Source organism: Nanorana parkeri, unplaced genomic scaffold (genome assembly GCF_000935625.1).
Source record: "Nanorana parkeri isolate BGI_ZX_2015 unplaced genomic scaffold, ASM93562v1 scaffold222, whole genome shotgun sequence".
Classification (NCBI taxonomy): Eukaryota; Metazoa; Chordata; class Amphibia; order Anura; family Dicroglossidae; genus Nanorana; species Nanorana parkeri.
The window spans coordinates 25,123-37,738 of NW_017306490.1; the positions used below are offsets into that span (position 1 = coordinate 25,123).

Genomic DNA, 12,616 nt, shown 5'->3' on the forward strand with positions numbered 1-12,616 from the left:
TTATTGAATACTAATCTGTGTAAATCTTTGGCATGGTTTTACAATTCTTTATAATGGTGTCATAAAAAACACAACTTATCTATATACACATGAACAGAATATGTACATGCAGACAAGAGAATTATGTGCTGTTGTGTATAAGCAGACGGTCCGCTTTAATAATCCACAGCAACATGTTTTTGATTTGATGCAGTGCCTAAAGAAATGTCATTGGAATCATTACTAAGTGCTTTTGTTATATTGCTCTATTAACTAAATGCCACAGGTTATACTGCACACAGAACCCAACTACTCAGCTAGCAAAACATGGCCATAAATTTATATGCTTTTCTGTGTAGCAGATATTTACATAATGTCAGTGTTCTACAGATCTGCTCCTAAAATTAAAGGTAATTACAGATTCAGTGGATGATGACAGATGCCACAGGTTGAATCTTTAGGGTTTGATCACTAGAGATGAGTGAACCAGCAAAAAGAGCAAATCCCAAATCTTGCTCTACTGGTGAATCTCTGCTCTATAAATTGGAAAAGCACCAAAATGCCATCAATCTTCAAAGTTTTTTTTGAGTGAGCTGGATAAAGCTTGGAGTTTAGTAGGAAAGCACCTGTATGGCAAACTGGACCTTTTACAAACACTGGTCCTGTGTGCAGACGTCATCAGTTTTGCCTGAAGCAGACAAGATGAGCGGTGACCATCCTTTCCAACTAAAAAAATGTTCACACCTTTCAGGAAGTGAGTTGTGCCAAGATAAAGCAGCAGACCAAGTCAGGAAGAAGAGACCTGACAATTTTCCAGGAGAGTTTAAAAAGTGTGCGATACCTAACCATAACAGCCAGGACTCCAGTGCACAATGAAATCAATCAACACTTCTTCAGAAAATCTGACAAAGTGGATCTTCCTAAGAGAATGCTGCAAGCCAATACTCCAAGGAACACTGAAAGTAAATCACACTTTTCCATCAGAGTTCACAAAGTGGGTCATATCATGGGAGGGCAGCAAGTGTAATGAAAATTGACACATTTTTAGAAAAGTTAAAGCTGACGTTTAACCTGCCTATATTTTGCCATCCCTTGTTTCTTCTTTCCGGCATCATGAATATGCTAATGGAATTTTGAAATAATACTTTTCTGTTTTCATTACATACCTTATTTTAGACCCAGTGATGTAATTACAGGGCTCCTGTGCACCTCCCAGATTAAGACTGATGGGAGGGGCTGAACATAGCTTCCTAAAAACAGCCAACTATATTATGCCCACATGTGATGCTGAGCCTCCGTTGATAAAAGAAGGGAAATCCAGGGAATGGAAGGGATGGGCCATGGACAGCCCGGGGGTGCTGGACTTATTCCAATGAGGAAATTAGGAGGGCTCTAGCTTGCTTGCTGTATCTTCTAATGCACGCATTGAGATGCTCAGAGTGTGTTGTGAAGCCAGAGTAAGAAACTCAGCACAGGAGGGGAGCCTGTACAACGATGCAAGACTAGGGTCCATGCTCAACTTTCATAAAGTTCAGTGCAAAACCCAATAAAAACACATATTGGCTAATCTTTGTTGCAACACATTTCCTGCAGTATAGTTAAAGCTAAACTTCATGCAGCAAACAATGTATTATGTTTCTCATGTACCTACCTTAGCTTGTCCATAATTATTGCAATTTTGATATCAATCTTCCTGTAAAATGAAAATATGATTTACTAAAAGGAAATAGTCATGTGTCATCTGGTGAGGAGGCAGGTTACTTCTGCGTTCTAGCAATGTGCAAGATGACTGGTCTCCTAATCGTGCCTTTTACGCCTACTGCAGGCATGCCTGACTTCACCACATTAGCGCTGCCTATGGTAGAAGGATCACAGTGTATGCTGGTGACCTTTATTTTTAACTTCCCCACCTACCTTTGCACTACTCTGCACATTCTACCCACTATTATCTCTCCCTGACTGTGGACACCACTGTGTTCTACAAGTCCCTGCTAGAGTTCAGGACACAGAAAGCACATTGCAAGGTGTCGCTGTCTGCACTGCTCAGCCTCTCCCTTTGGCCTTCACTTTGCCACCTTATTATTATATACAGATTTTATGTAACAGCTTGAGCAGCACTGTACAAAATAAAAGGAGACGGTACAGTTACAATACAATTCAGTACAGGAGGGTTAGGAGGGCTCTGCTTGTGAGAGCTTGCGATCTAAAAGAAGGGCAAGTGATATAAAAAGCATAATTGTGAGTAATGAGCTGAGTGAGTAAGTAAAAGTACAGTTAATATGTGAAGGTGGGATCCATGAAGAGTAGTTTCTTAAAAATGTGGGATGTGCACTTTAGAGGAATATTTCCCTGCAATCTATGTTTTTGTCTAGAGATCAGCTTAAGGTAACATTTTAAGAGTTTTAAAAGTCTTAACTATAGATTGTAGGGCCCCGTACAAAGATGTTGATGGGCCCTCTCAACCTCCCCACAATGATTTGTGATAAGAAAGCCTACCACTTTTTGTTGGCAACTAGCGGCCTATATTGAACTCTTAACCTCTATAGTGGTGGTTAGTGAAAGCCTTCTATGCCCCCTACTAATAATAGAACCCTTTATATTAGCATTGTTTTTACTTTTATGGAAAGGTTTTAGAGAAAAGCCTCCTGGATAAGATTATGGAATTTTAAAATAGTGACATAAGTCTTTGGATGGCTTTTATGAATGTGTTTATGACCACATGAGTATGGTATTGCATATCAGACAGACCTATACGGAACAAAGAGCATAAAATCTTTATGGCCAATGGGATCCAATAACAGAAGTACAGAACCCTCCTTCACCCTCCTTGTTTTGTAATAATCCTCTTTGTCCCCCCATCATGGCACTCACTCCTGAGATTTGTCTTATTTTGTAATAATCATCACCACTGAGTGAAATGCCTCAATATAAGCAGAACCTGTTGTCATCTGGTTCTTCTTGGCCTTACTTGCTTTGCTCAGATGTACAGCATAGTCTATGTTAAATGGCAGATTGGGATTAATGGGGCTGTATTGTGCTCTTACTTCTAGGAAGATGCCTAATGTAGCTTTCTTTAAGAAACCTTTTTGATCTCTTTTATGGATGGGTTTGGTATTTTAGAACCTGTGTGTGAGATGTTGAATATATGCTTGGTGCACAAATTCCTAACCAGCGCTTTTGATTAGAAATTACTTTAAAATAACAAAAAAAGAAAAAGTAAGCGTTTCTGGCAAATAGAGAAAAAGAAATCCTTTACCTATTAGTCTGTGTCTATTAGTAAGAAATTCTGCAAATACTACGGCACACTTCAGTCTGTTTTGTGATTCTTAAACACTATTGCTATTTTTCTTTTCAGATTGTTTTGCTGTTGTCAACTTTGTGACTTGCGTCCGCTTTGTGGAAAGCCTCTAAAGAAGAAGAACTAAACCACGTAAGCACATTGAGAATTTACAGGTATTTTACTTAGTAGTCTAATTCTGTTATGATGACATTGAAAGAAACTTGCAGTTTTAGAAGTACAAATGACATTGAGAGCTTTTCTATCAGTCTGCGAGGCTGAAACAAAACAGTAAAAAACCGCGAGGCATGGCATCGTGTACCTGATTAGAGGCCGCAATGACAAGAGGGCTTCCCTTACACTTTTTGTCCAGACACCCCAGGAGGGAGCAAAGAGAGGGAGAGGGTGAAGAATGGCATGGGTGCCAGGAGTCCAGTTTTCAAAAGCTCACTGCTGGGGACAGACTTGGCTGTAAGGTGCTTAGACAGAGTAACAGGAAGGGTACCTGGAAATAGCACACAGGAAGGCAGCTGGTCAGGACACACGAACACACAGCAGACTGGAATTGTGGTCTGGACAGGTGGTGGTCGGTAGTCAAGGAGACAGAAAGCAGGCAGGGTAAGAGTCAGATTCGTGGTCGGGAGGCAGGCAGAGGTCAAACCAGAAGGTTAGCAGAGAAGAGTCCTAATTGGAAAGTGGCCGAGGTCACACCAGGAAGTTGCAGAGACAGGTTGTGGTCAGGAACTAGCCGAGGTCACACCAGGAAGGAGCAGTGACAAGCTGTGGTCAGGAACTAGCTGAGGCCAATAACAGCGAGACAGGGCAGATACAAGGGCAGGTCTGGTCAGCAATGGGGAGGCATATAAGGAACGGGTTCAGGATTCAAGTAACAGCTGAAAAACATCCTGCGTCTTCCTAGCTCAGCACTCCTCTTTAAATAGGTCATCTCGTACCAAGCCTGGATTTAGGTGCAAGCGTACATGGGCCTGCACGCTCATGTATCCACATGGCATGCATGCCCTCATGAATTACTTTGCTTACTTGAAATAGCATGATCACATGAATTAGTGTGTTCATGTGAATTTGCCTGTGAATTTGAATTAGAGAGCTCACACACATGGGTGTGCACACACAGGTGGCTAGAAATTACCCCTGTCCTGTGCATTGGTGCACGTGTAAGTTGTCTTCTGATATAATTCTGACATTTTGGAGGTGGAAACAGTGCCGGATTTACTCTCTCTGCTGCCCCAATGCCAGATTCCTCAATGCGCCCCCCTGTATACAGGTTGCATAAAGTGATATCGGCAACATCACTGAGGTCACTTGTACAAAATAAGCGTCTGCTTCCCTGCTCTACATTTAGCTCTGCTTGCCCAAAGCAGGGCTAAATGTAGAAAACAATTACCTGCCCGGTGCCTGGAACTGCATGTCCTGGGCATCAGGAGATAGGAATGTAACCCCGTGCTGCCCCTCTACTCCCTGTTCCCCCGAGGCCAGGCCTTGGTTGGCCTTGTTCAAAATCCAACCCTGGGTGGAAACGTATAGGGCAAGGATTTCATTTTACAAAATAATGTAAGTTCTGTCTCCAGCAGCTATGTCAATCTCTGGATCTACTAATCATTTGACATGTTCAACTGAAGTTAACTTCTCCTAAGGCATTTATTCATCAAATGATCTGTTTGAATTGCCCTGGTTTGTGATAGATTTACAGTAATGAATGTGCCTGAGACTTAAATGAGTTCTTGAAACTTTATTTATTAGTGGTTTGATTTATTATTTGTTGCACTACTATACCATTATTGAGGTCAGGTTTTTTTTTATTGACCTGAGGCCCAAGAACCTGCCAAGTGACATGTAGCTGAGGCATGCTTGGCATAGCAACATCACTGGTTATGTGAACAACGGAGGGACTACATCATTCCCTGCTGTTGGTTGTTTACATTTTCCGAGCAGTTTTCCTATAAGATTTATTTAGTAAATATTTAACAAAAGAAGAAAAGCTTGTTCTGTTCTCCATCATGTCTTTCATGAAGCTGATGGGCCATTTACACCATCTTACATTATTCTGAAACACATTCTTGCTATTTCCAGCAGTGCCAGTTTGTGCTTTATGGATTAGTGCTGCTCCTGAAAGCCGCCTCTGGTTCTTAGCTGGTGTAATGTACAACCCCTATAACAAGCATATTTAAACATGTTCGGGGTGCTTTTGTTGAATTTGCAGAATCCCTTTATGTCAGTGAAGCCGTTAGTCTTTACGATGATAATGAAATTCCAGGAGTGGAACCCTCTTTAATTTTCAGCCTGCCACTTTGCCTGTGCTGCTGATCAAAACACTGTAACTGTGCATTATGGTTTAATTAAACTACACACACACATTCAAAGATTACCCTTCAGTGGCCACAAACAAAATGTATTCTTTGTTTGATCGTGTTTCTAAATATTGTGTAGTTTAGTTGCTTTATAATACATTATACATTGGTGACTAAGTACGCACACATTTGCTTCTGTAGAAGGGATTATCAGATATGTGGGGAAATGGTTAACATGTATGGGGTTAACATTGCAGGTGGCAGATAAAAAAATGGAGCAACTGTTGAGGCAATTCCTATAGCAGTCAAATTTAAATCTGAACTCCAGAAAAAAAAGCATTGGGTGTCCATGTGTGGATGCTCCTGGGTTAGGTAAAACTATTGCTTCTGTTCATCTCATTGTGTACTGAAAGAGCTAAACCACCGGCGCTGAAACTTAGTCTCTAGAATGGACAAGGAGAGATTGTGACATTCATCCACCCATCCCCTCATCCATTCACAGAAGGACTTGTATTCCATGGAAAGAATACTAGACACTTTGTGAATAAGGTGGATGACTGAGCTATCAACACTGTACTTGAGCCCGGATTGTAAGTTTCAGTGCAGGAATTTCAGCGCTTACAATAGTACTCGAGATGAATGAAAGTAATACTTCAACCTAACGCAGCAGCATCCACACACGTACCTGTCATGAAAAGTAATTTATTTTTACATGGCAAATGTGAAAAAAAGTGTTTTTTCCCCCGGCGTTTAGCTGTGAATCCCATCTCTAGCCAAGTTTCATTTTTCTAATGCGGTTAGATTGTAAAAGAGGTGGAATCCCTGTCAAATGTTATTGCTGTCTGTATCCCCATTACAAAATAATTCTCCTTACTTCCTGCATATTCTCACAACATCCTGCATTTTTGATAGATGTCAGACAGAACAGGAAATTAGGGTACTTTCTTTTAACCAGAACACATGCAGCAATAAAAAATAGTTTGGGCTTATTTCCTACCCCAAAATCACATATTTCATATTTTGAAAGGCTGTTGTCTCCCGCAGTTAGAATCCATATCATGTTTTATTGTCTCTGTTGCCCTGTTTAAAAGAGGACTAAAACCATACCTTTTTTCTGGCCTTAGTCGTCTTTTGGGTCAAAGGAGTATGTTTACTAATGTACTCCTGTGACTCAAGTACTGTTGGGAAGAGCCCAACAATATTGTCGCGATCACCCCAGCTGCCTGATTGATAGCTGGCTCTATAGAACCAGCTGTGCCTGCTCCCTCCCATTTGTCCCTCCAGTGAATGCTTAGGGAAAAGAGAGGGGATGGGGGAAATCCCTGTGGGAAACGGTGACTGGCAGTCACTGCTCTCTGGAGGGACACAGACAGCCATAAAATCTACAAAATTCTTCGGAAAAATTAGTTTTTCAACTTTTTGTCTGGCTGTAGTAGTATTGTTACCAAGTTTTTATTTCTCATTTTGTGGATTTACTTTCACGTTCTGCCCAGGTGACATCAGGACAATAAATTAAGGAAATTAATTTCCTTTGTTTTTTTTTGTCTGATCCGGAACAGACTGCACGGGTGTGAACAGAGCCCAGTAATACCATAGGGATACATTGGGATGCTTTTTTGGTCAGGGAACAAACTGTTCTGGTCTGCACATGATCCTGACATGGTGAGAGCAAACCCTCAATGAAAACCTGCCAAGGTGTTTAACCTTTTTCTACTCTAATAAAAACAATTGTTTTGTTTCTGATTTTGTCCTAATTGGAGACCATTTTTATTACTTCTTTCTGTCTCAGAAATCCCGTCATCTCGATAGGAAATGAGGAGAAATCTGCTCTTCCTCACTCTATCCAAAACTAAAAAAAAATAAAAATGTTTTGGCTGGAGTTGGAAGTCACGAAGATCCCCAGTGAACTCCGAAAACATCCTAATTTCCTTGTTGTCATCAGCTATGCGTTGATGACTCCGCGAAGGATAAACACAAATGAATGAAAAGACGAGTTCTGAACTGCTCACAAACTTAACAGAGAGCAGATTATCTTGCCTGGTTTCTAATAGATTTATTTGATGTAGCTGATTTCTTCCTAAGGTTTCTTCTAGGTTTTCAGTATTTTCTTCTAGCCTTTCCCTGTGGACAAAGGATTAATGTGTACCCGCAAGTCCCATTCTTCTGACAATACTGAGCAGTATTTGCAGAGTAAAGAAAGGGCTAAGGATTGATGAGTGGGCTGCAGGCCAATAGGTCTGTACAATGACCAAACAGTGGCTTCTCTTTCTTCTAGTGCAATGAAGACTACATAGCTTTTGCAAAATTTGTCAACATACTAAAATAATTATTTTGCAAAAAAGCCTTATATACATAAATCATTCTAAGCTTACTCTATCTGGGCGACAGAAAGAGGAAAGTAGCTAGGGTTGCCACCTTTTCTTCAAGCCAAACCCGAACACTATAGCGCTACGCGGCAATTTGTTTGTAAAGTATACACTATGCATGTATTTTGTAAATAAATGACATTGGAGTTAATCACAACTTGCCAGTGTGCCGCAGGTCCCCAGATATGCATTCTGTAGATAAGACACAAGTGTACAAAGCAGTACCCATATACCTTGCCGCACTTCTGCTGATCTGGCTGGCTGGCTGTCGGAGAAAGATCCGTCCCTCACGGCTCCCTCTCTCCCTGATGTCACTTCCTCCCACTACAGCCACGGAGGGGAGAAACAGGAGAGGGAGAGTCCAGGGACAGGAAACAGCGCCACCCGGTGTCCGCCGCAAGATATGCTAGTATGCGGCATTGTACCGTTAGAATGATGTGCCCGGGCGGGATGTGGGCACAAACCCGGGCACATGATTGCAAACCCGTACTGCCTGGGTGAAACCCGGATGGGTGGCAACCCTAAAAGTAGCAGGGGCACATGCTAGCCATCTGTTACATCTGAGAGTTAAACCTGAACTCTGGAGAAAAATAAAAGACACACATTACTGCAGCTCTGTATTCCTTAACACATTATTACATTTATTTTTAAATGCAAGCAATGTAAGTACCTGAATATGTTCTGGTATCAGCCCCTAGCAGTCCACTGTACGACAGAGTTCAGACTGGGAGAAGGAGAAGCAACACAAAGAGCCAGTCAATTGTGCTGCAGTGCTCATGTGCTACCAAGGAACATTCTAATATGAGAAAAATACAGAGTTGCAGAGAAGTCATCAGTCTGCTGATTCACCATCATTGTCCAGCCACAGTCTGGGTGAGGGACATGACCTGTAATTGTTATATAACTGCAGCAAAGAAAATCAGATCTCCTGCACCAACAGGCTACTAGACGGGGCTGGGCTGTGTGGCAGAGCTCTGTAAATTTCTGGACAGCATGGACATATATTGATTTCATTTGTGTATTTAGTTGTTTGCTTGGCATTTAGCTTTAGGGTGGTGAACTAGCAGGTTCCTTGATGATAAACTTGTGTTTTGGGCATTTAGAGTTAGGGTTGGGAATTTCTTGATCCAAAACATTGTGATATTCTGCCCACAGAATTCTAGTTTAGGTGTATCAGTTTGCTAACCACTACTGCTGCTTGGTCCAGGCTGAGTCAAAAGGCCTTACACCCAATAGCAACTAACTAATAGAAACTAAGTGCATATCCTCACAGCTGGTTTGCAATCTGAGCCTACCAGTAGCACCTTTTTGTCTATATATCAGAGTTCATGAAAAAACAAAAACAAATGTATATATGTAAATAAGGCTTATATCTTTAATAATAGGTATTCTTGTTTGGGCATTTTTGGGCACTTATTGTGTGCATTTGTTTCACTTAGCTTTCCTACATTTGAATATTAAACATTTTTGTGCCAGTTTCAAGAAAGTGAGAAAAATAATAGGTTCCATTAACAAGACTGGTAAGAAATAAATGGCCCACACCTCCCTCTCACTGCGTTCTGGGACTTTTTAAGCTGAAGAAAGAATGCTTTCCTCTCCATGTTTTTTAGTAGAGGGGTGGGAAGATTTGCTAGATCAAAGCCCAAGGATATTGCCATCCTGCAAGTGGCAAAATCACTCTCAATTTCCACAGGGAAGTGGCTGTTATAATGATAAGTAATGCTTTTAATATCTAGAGAGCCGTCCGTGTGTTGATAAGTGCTTTCACGGCATATTTCCCCAGCTTTCAGATGCCATTAGCTTTTCCTAATATCAGAATGTTTGTGCGTGGTTGACTGTAGGCGCTGATGTGTTTTTTTTTTGTGTGCCCCTGTGCATTGAACTGTGTATGTTTACATGCCCCTTTATTTGCACTATAGTATCTACAGTATATTTTATTACTGTCTGAGTCCATTTACTTATCGTACTTTACACAGCATTAAAAAAGTATTAAAAAAAGGAGACATTTGTCATCTTGACTGTTGGCAGAACACACTCCTTTGTAATGTTTCACCAGATGGAGATAGTAACTTGTTGCTTTGTAGCACATTATATATACATTGCAAAAATTAGCTTTAGATAGAAGGTTTATATACAGTACACCCGTCTCACATACCAAACTGCACCTAATGTATGTTTCTGGGATTTTTTGCTCAAGCAAATAGAGTAATAAAACAGAAGCACACAAAGGTATATACAACAATACAATAAAACTCTGCTTTTTGTCTCCTCCCAACTGAGCCAGAGCCCCTGTTTTTTAGCCACCACAGGATTGCAGGCCAGTGTGTCTCTCTATCACAATGCCATAGCAGAGCCCCATCACTTGTTTGTCCTATTCCAGACTGTCAGGCACCATTTCCCTGTCGAAACCAGGTTTCCCAGTGCCTCCTACCACATCAGCGGTGACTTTCCCAGTCTCACAATTGGCCACTGTATTATGTATGCCTGCTTGTTAAAGCAAATACCCAGAGCATCATGTGGCTGCAAGTGCATGGTCAAGTGGTTGATTTGCTTGAGTGACTGCCTCATGTAATGATTTAAATGTAGAAAAATATTGTTGGTACCTAATGAGGTGGTTACAGCATCTCATAAACTACTAAAACTACTGAGTTTCTGGGGGCTAAAGTTTACAGAAGATTGTGTGAAAACCAAAAAAAACATCCACTAAGGGGAATTTCTGTTGGCAATAATAGCTTGAGAAGGCAAGAGGTATCGTAAGAAGTGCAATACTTTTTTTTTAAAGTTGACAGAAGCCAACAACTGCTCTAATAAGTTTCCTTTACAACATGGTATGTAGAGTAGGCTAACCAGATGTCCCTGATTTCTGGGGACTGTCCCCAGAAAACCGTGTCCCTGGATGTGCTCTCATTTAATAAATTGAGTCCCTTGCCCAGTAACTGTCATCCCTTGCACCTCTCTATGGTTATGAATATCCAGTGCTCTGTTTGTGCAGATGGGGAGGCAGGTCTGTGAGCCGCAATTTTGGTAAGTGTGTGTGCCAGCGGGCTGCTCTGTCAGGCAGGAGGAGGCGAAGGTAAGCTTTAGAAAGGCAATTTGATTTAATTTGTTCCCCACTCTTATCTAACCTATATGCTAAGCCACTGTGCTAATTATAAGATAATATGAAAGTTATGATTAAGTAAGTAAAGAGCACTGTGCGGTATGTGTACCCAAATAAATTAAATCCTAATCTAACCAAATTATGTTCAGATCAGTGTATATACAATATATACAAAACTCATACACTATTTACAATAAAATGTTTCAAAAAAATCAGAAATTATTGTGTGCAAACCAACAAAAATAAATATACTCTACACAATAATCACATATTTATATATAAAATAACACAATGTCCCATATAACAATCCATTCATTTCAGTCTCTTAAGAAATCCAAAACAGTAATATGATCTGACATTGTGATGAAGTACTACAATTCCCAGCAGTGCATTCCTTGTGCTCAAAAATCAACTTAATCTGTGCAGATCACCGGATGTGCTTCCCCTCAGGACCTTGCACTCACCGGACTTTATTGACCACTTATAAAATAAGTATGGTCAAATCACTCATGGTAAAGGATGTCCCACCAGCAGTGTAGCGGTACATACAAGTCTGGTATAGAGCGCTAGATAATACTGGAACTGTTGAGTGGTTTTATGGTGTTGTTAACATTGTTTAATTGATCTAAACCCTTGGTTCTCAACTGGTGGGTCTTGACCCGAAAGTGGGTCGCGACTCTGTGTTCAGTGGGTCGCCACATGCTTTCCTCTTTTCTAGGTGAGAGACTCCTCTGCCTCCCCTAGTGCAGCACTGTCAGTTCTCACACCAAGCAGCCGTTCAGAATATGCTGCCCGGCACAGAGTGTCAGCTTGAGGTGGGATGGGGGAATGGCCGCGAGGGAGCGCCATCCATACGTGCATTGCTTACAGCTCCCTCACATGTCTGGACTGAAGTGACGTCACATTCTGGCTACCCGGGACCTCTACAGGGCATTCAAGGGAGCTGTGCAAGCAATGCACATATGAATGGAGCTCCGTCACAGCACAGCAGCCAACACTAGACCTCAGGCTGAGGATCCATCCCAGCTCTCGTAAGGTTAGGAGACTGAGTGGACCTTAAAAAACGTTTGTGAGATTGGGTCTGGTGTATGTATGTATGTCAGTGTTTTTGAGGGCCCATTCACAGTAGTACAGTACGGTAAACTGTACCAGGCAATTCTGGTGCGGGAGGTGTGTTGTGTTGCCATTCATTTGAATGGTACCCCAAACGCACCTCCCACCCGCAGATTGTACGCCGGCACCGGAACTCCTGTACCCTAATGCAGTGCGTTCCATTGCAGTGCGACTTGGGTCACGACTTCATAACCGAGGACAAATTTGGGTCGTCCGGAGGTTACACAGGTTGAGAACCACTGATTTAAACTATCAAAGCTTTTTCTGTTCTTGTATATTACCTCTGACATGGAATGCTTATGAGAGAATTATAAAGATCCATGATGGGAAAACTGTGAACCCTCTTTTTTCATAGAGACTTAAGTGATTGTTATATGGAACATTATGTCATTATTTCACATACAAATACACATTTATTGTGTATAGTATATTTATTTTTTGATGGTTTGCAAGCATTAAGTTTTACTCAATA

At 41.3% G+C, this 12,616-nt stretch overlaps 1 protein-coding gene across 1 annotated transcript in view; it reads left to right on the plus strand.

Annotated features, from left to right (window-relative positions):
- Window positions 1–3,347: 3,347 nt before the first annotated feature.
- The window catches only part of TSPAN4 (tetraspanin 4), a 268,961-nt gene continuing 259,692 nt past the window's right edge, over window positions 3,348–12,616 (plus strand). Inside the window, exon 1 of the mRNA XM_018556043.1 lies at window positions 3,348–3,409. The gene's annotated coding sequence lies outside the window, so the exon portion shown is untranslated. The remainder of the gene's footprint in view (window positions 3,410–12,616) is intronic.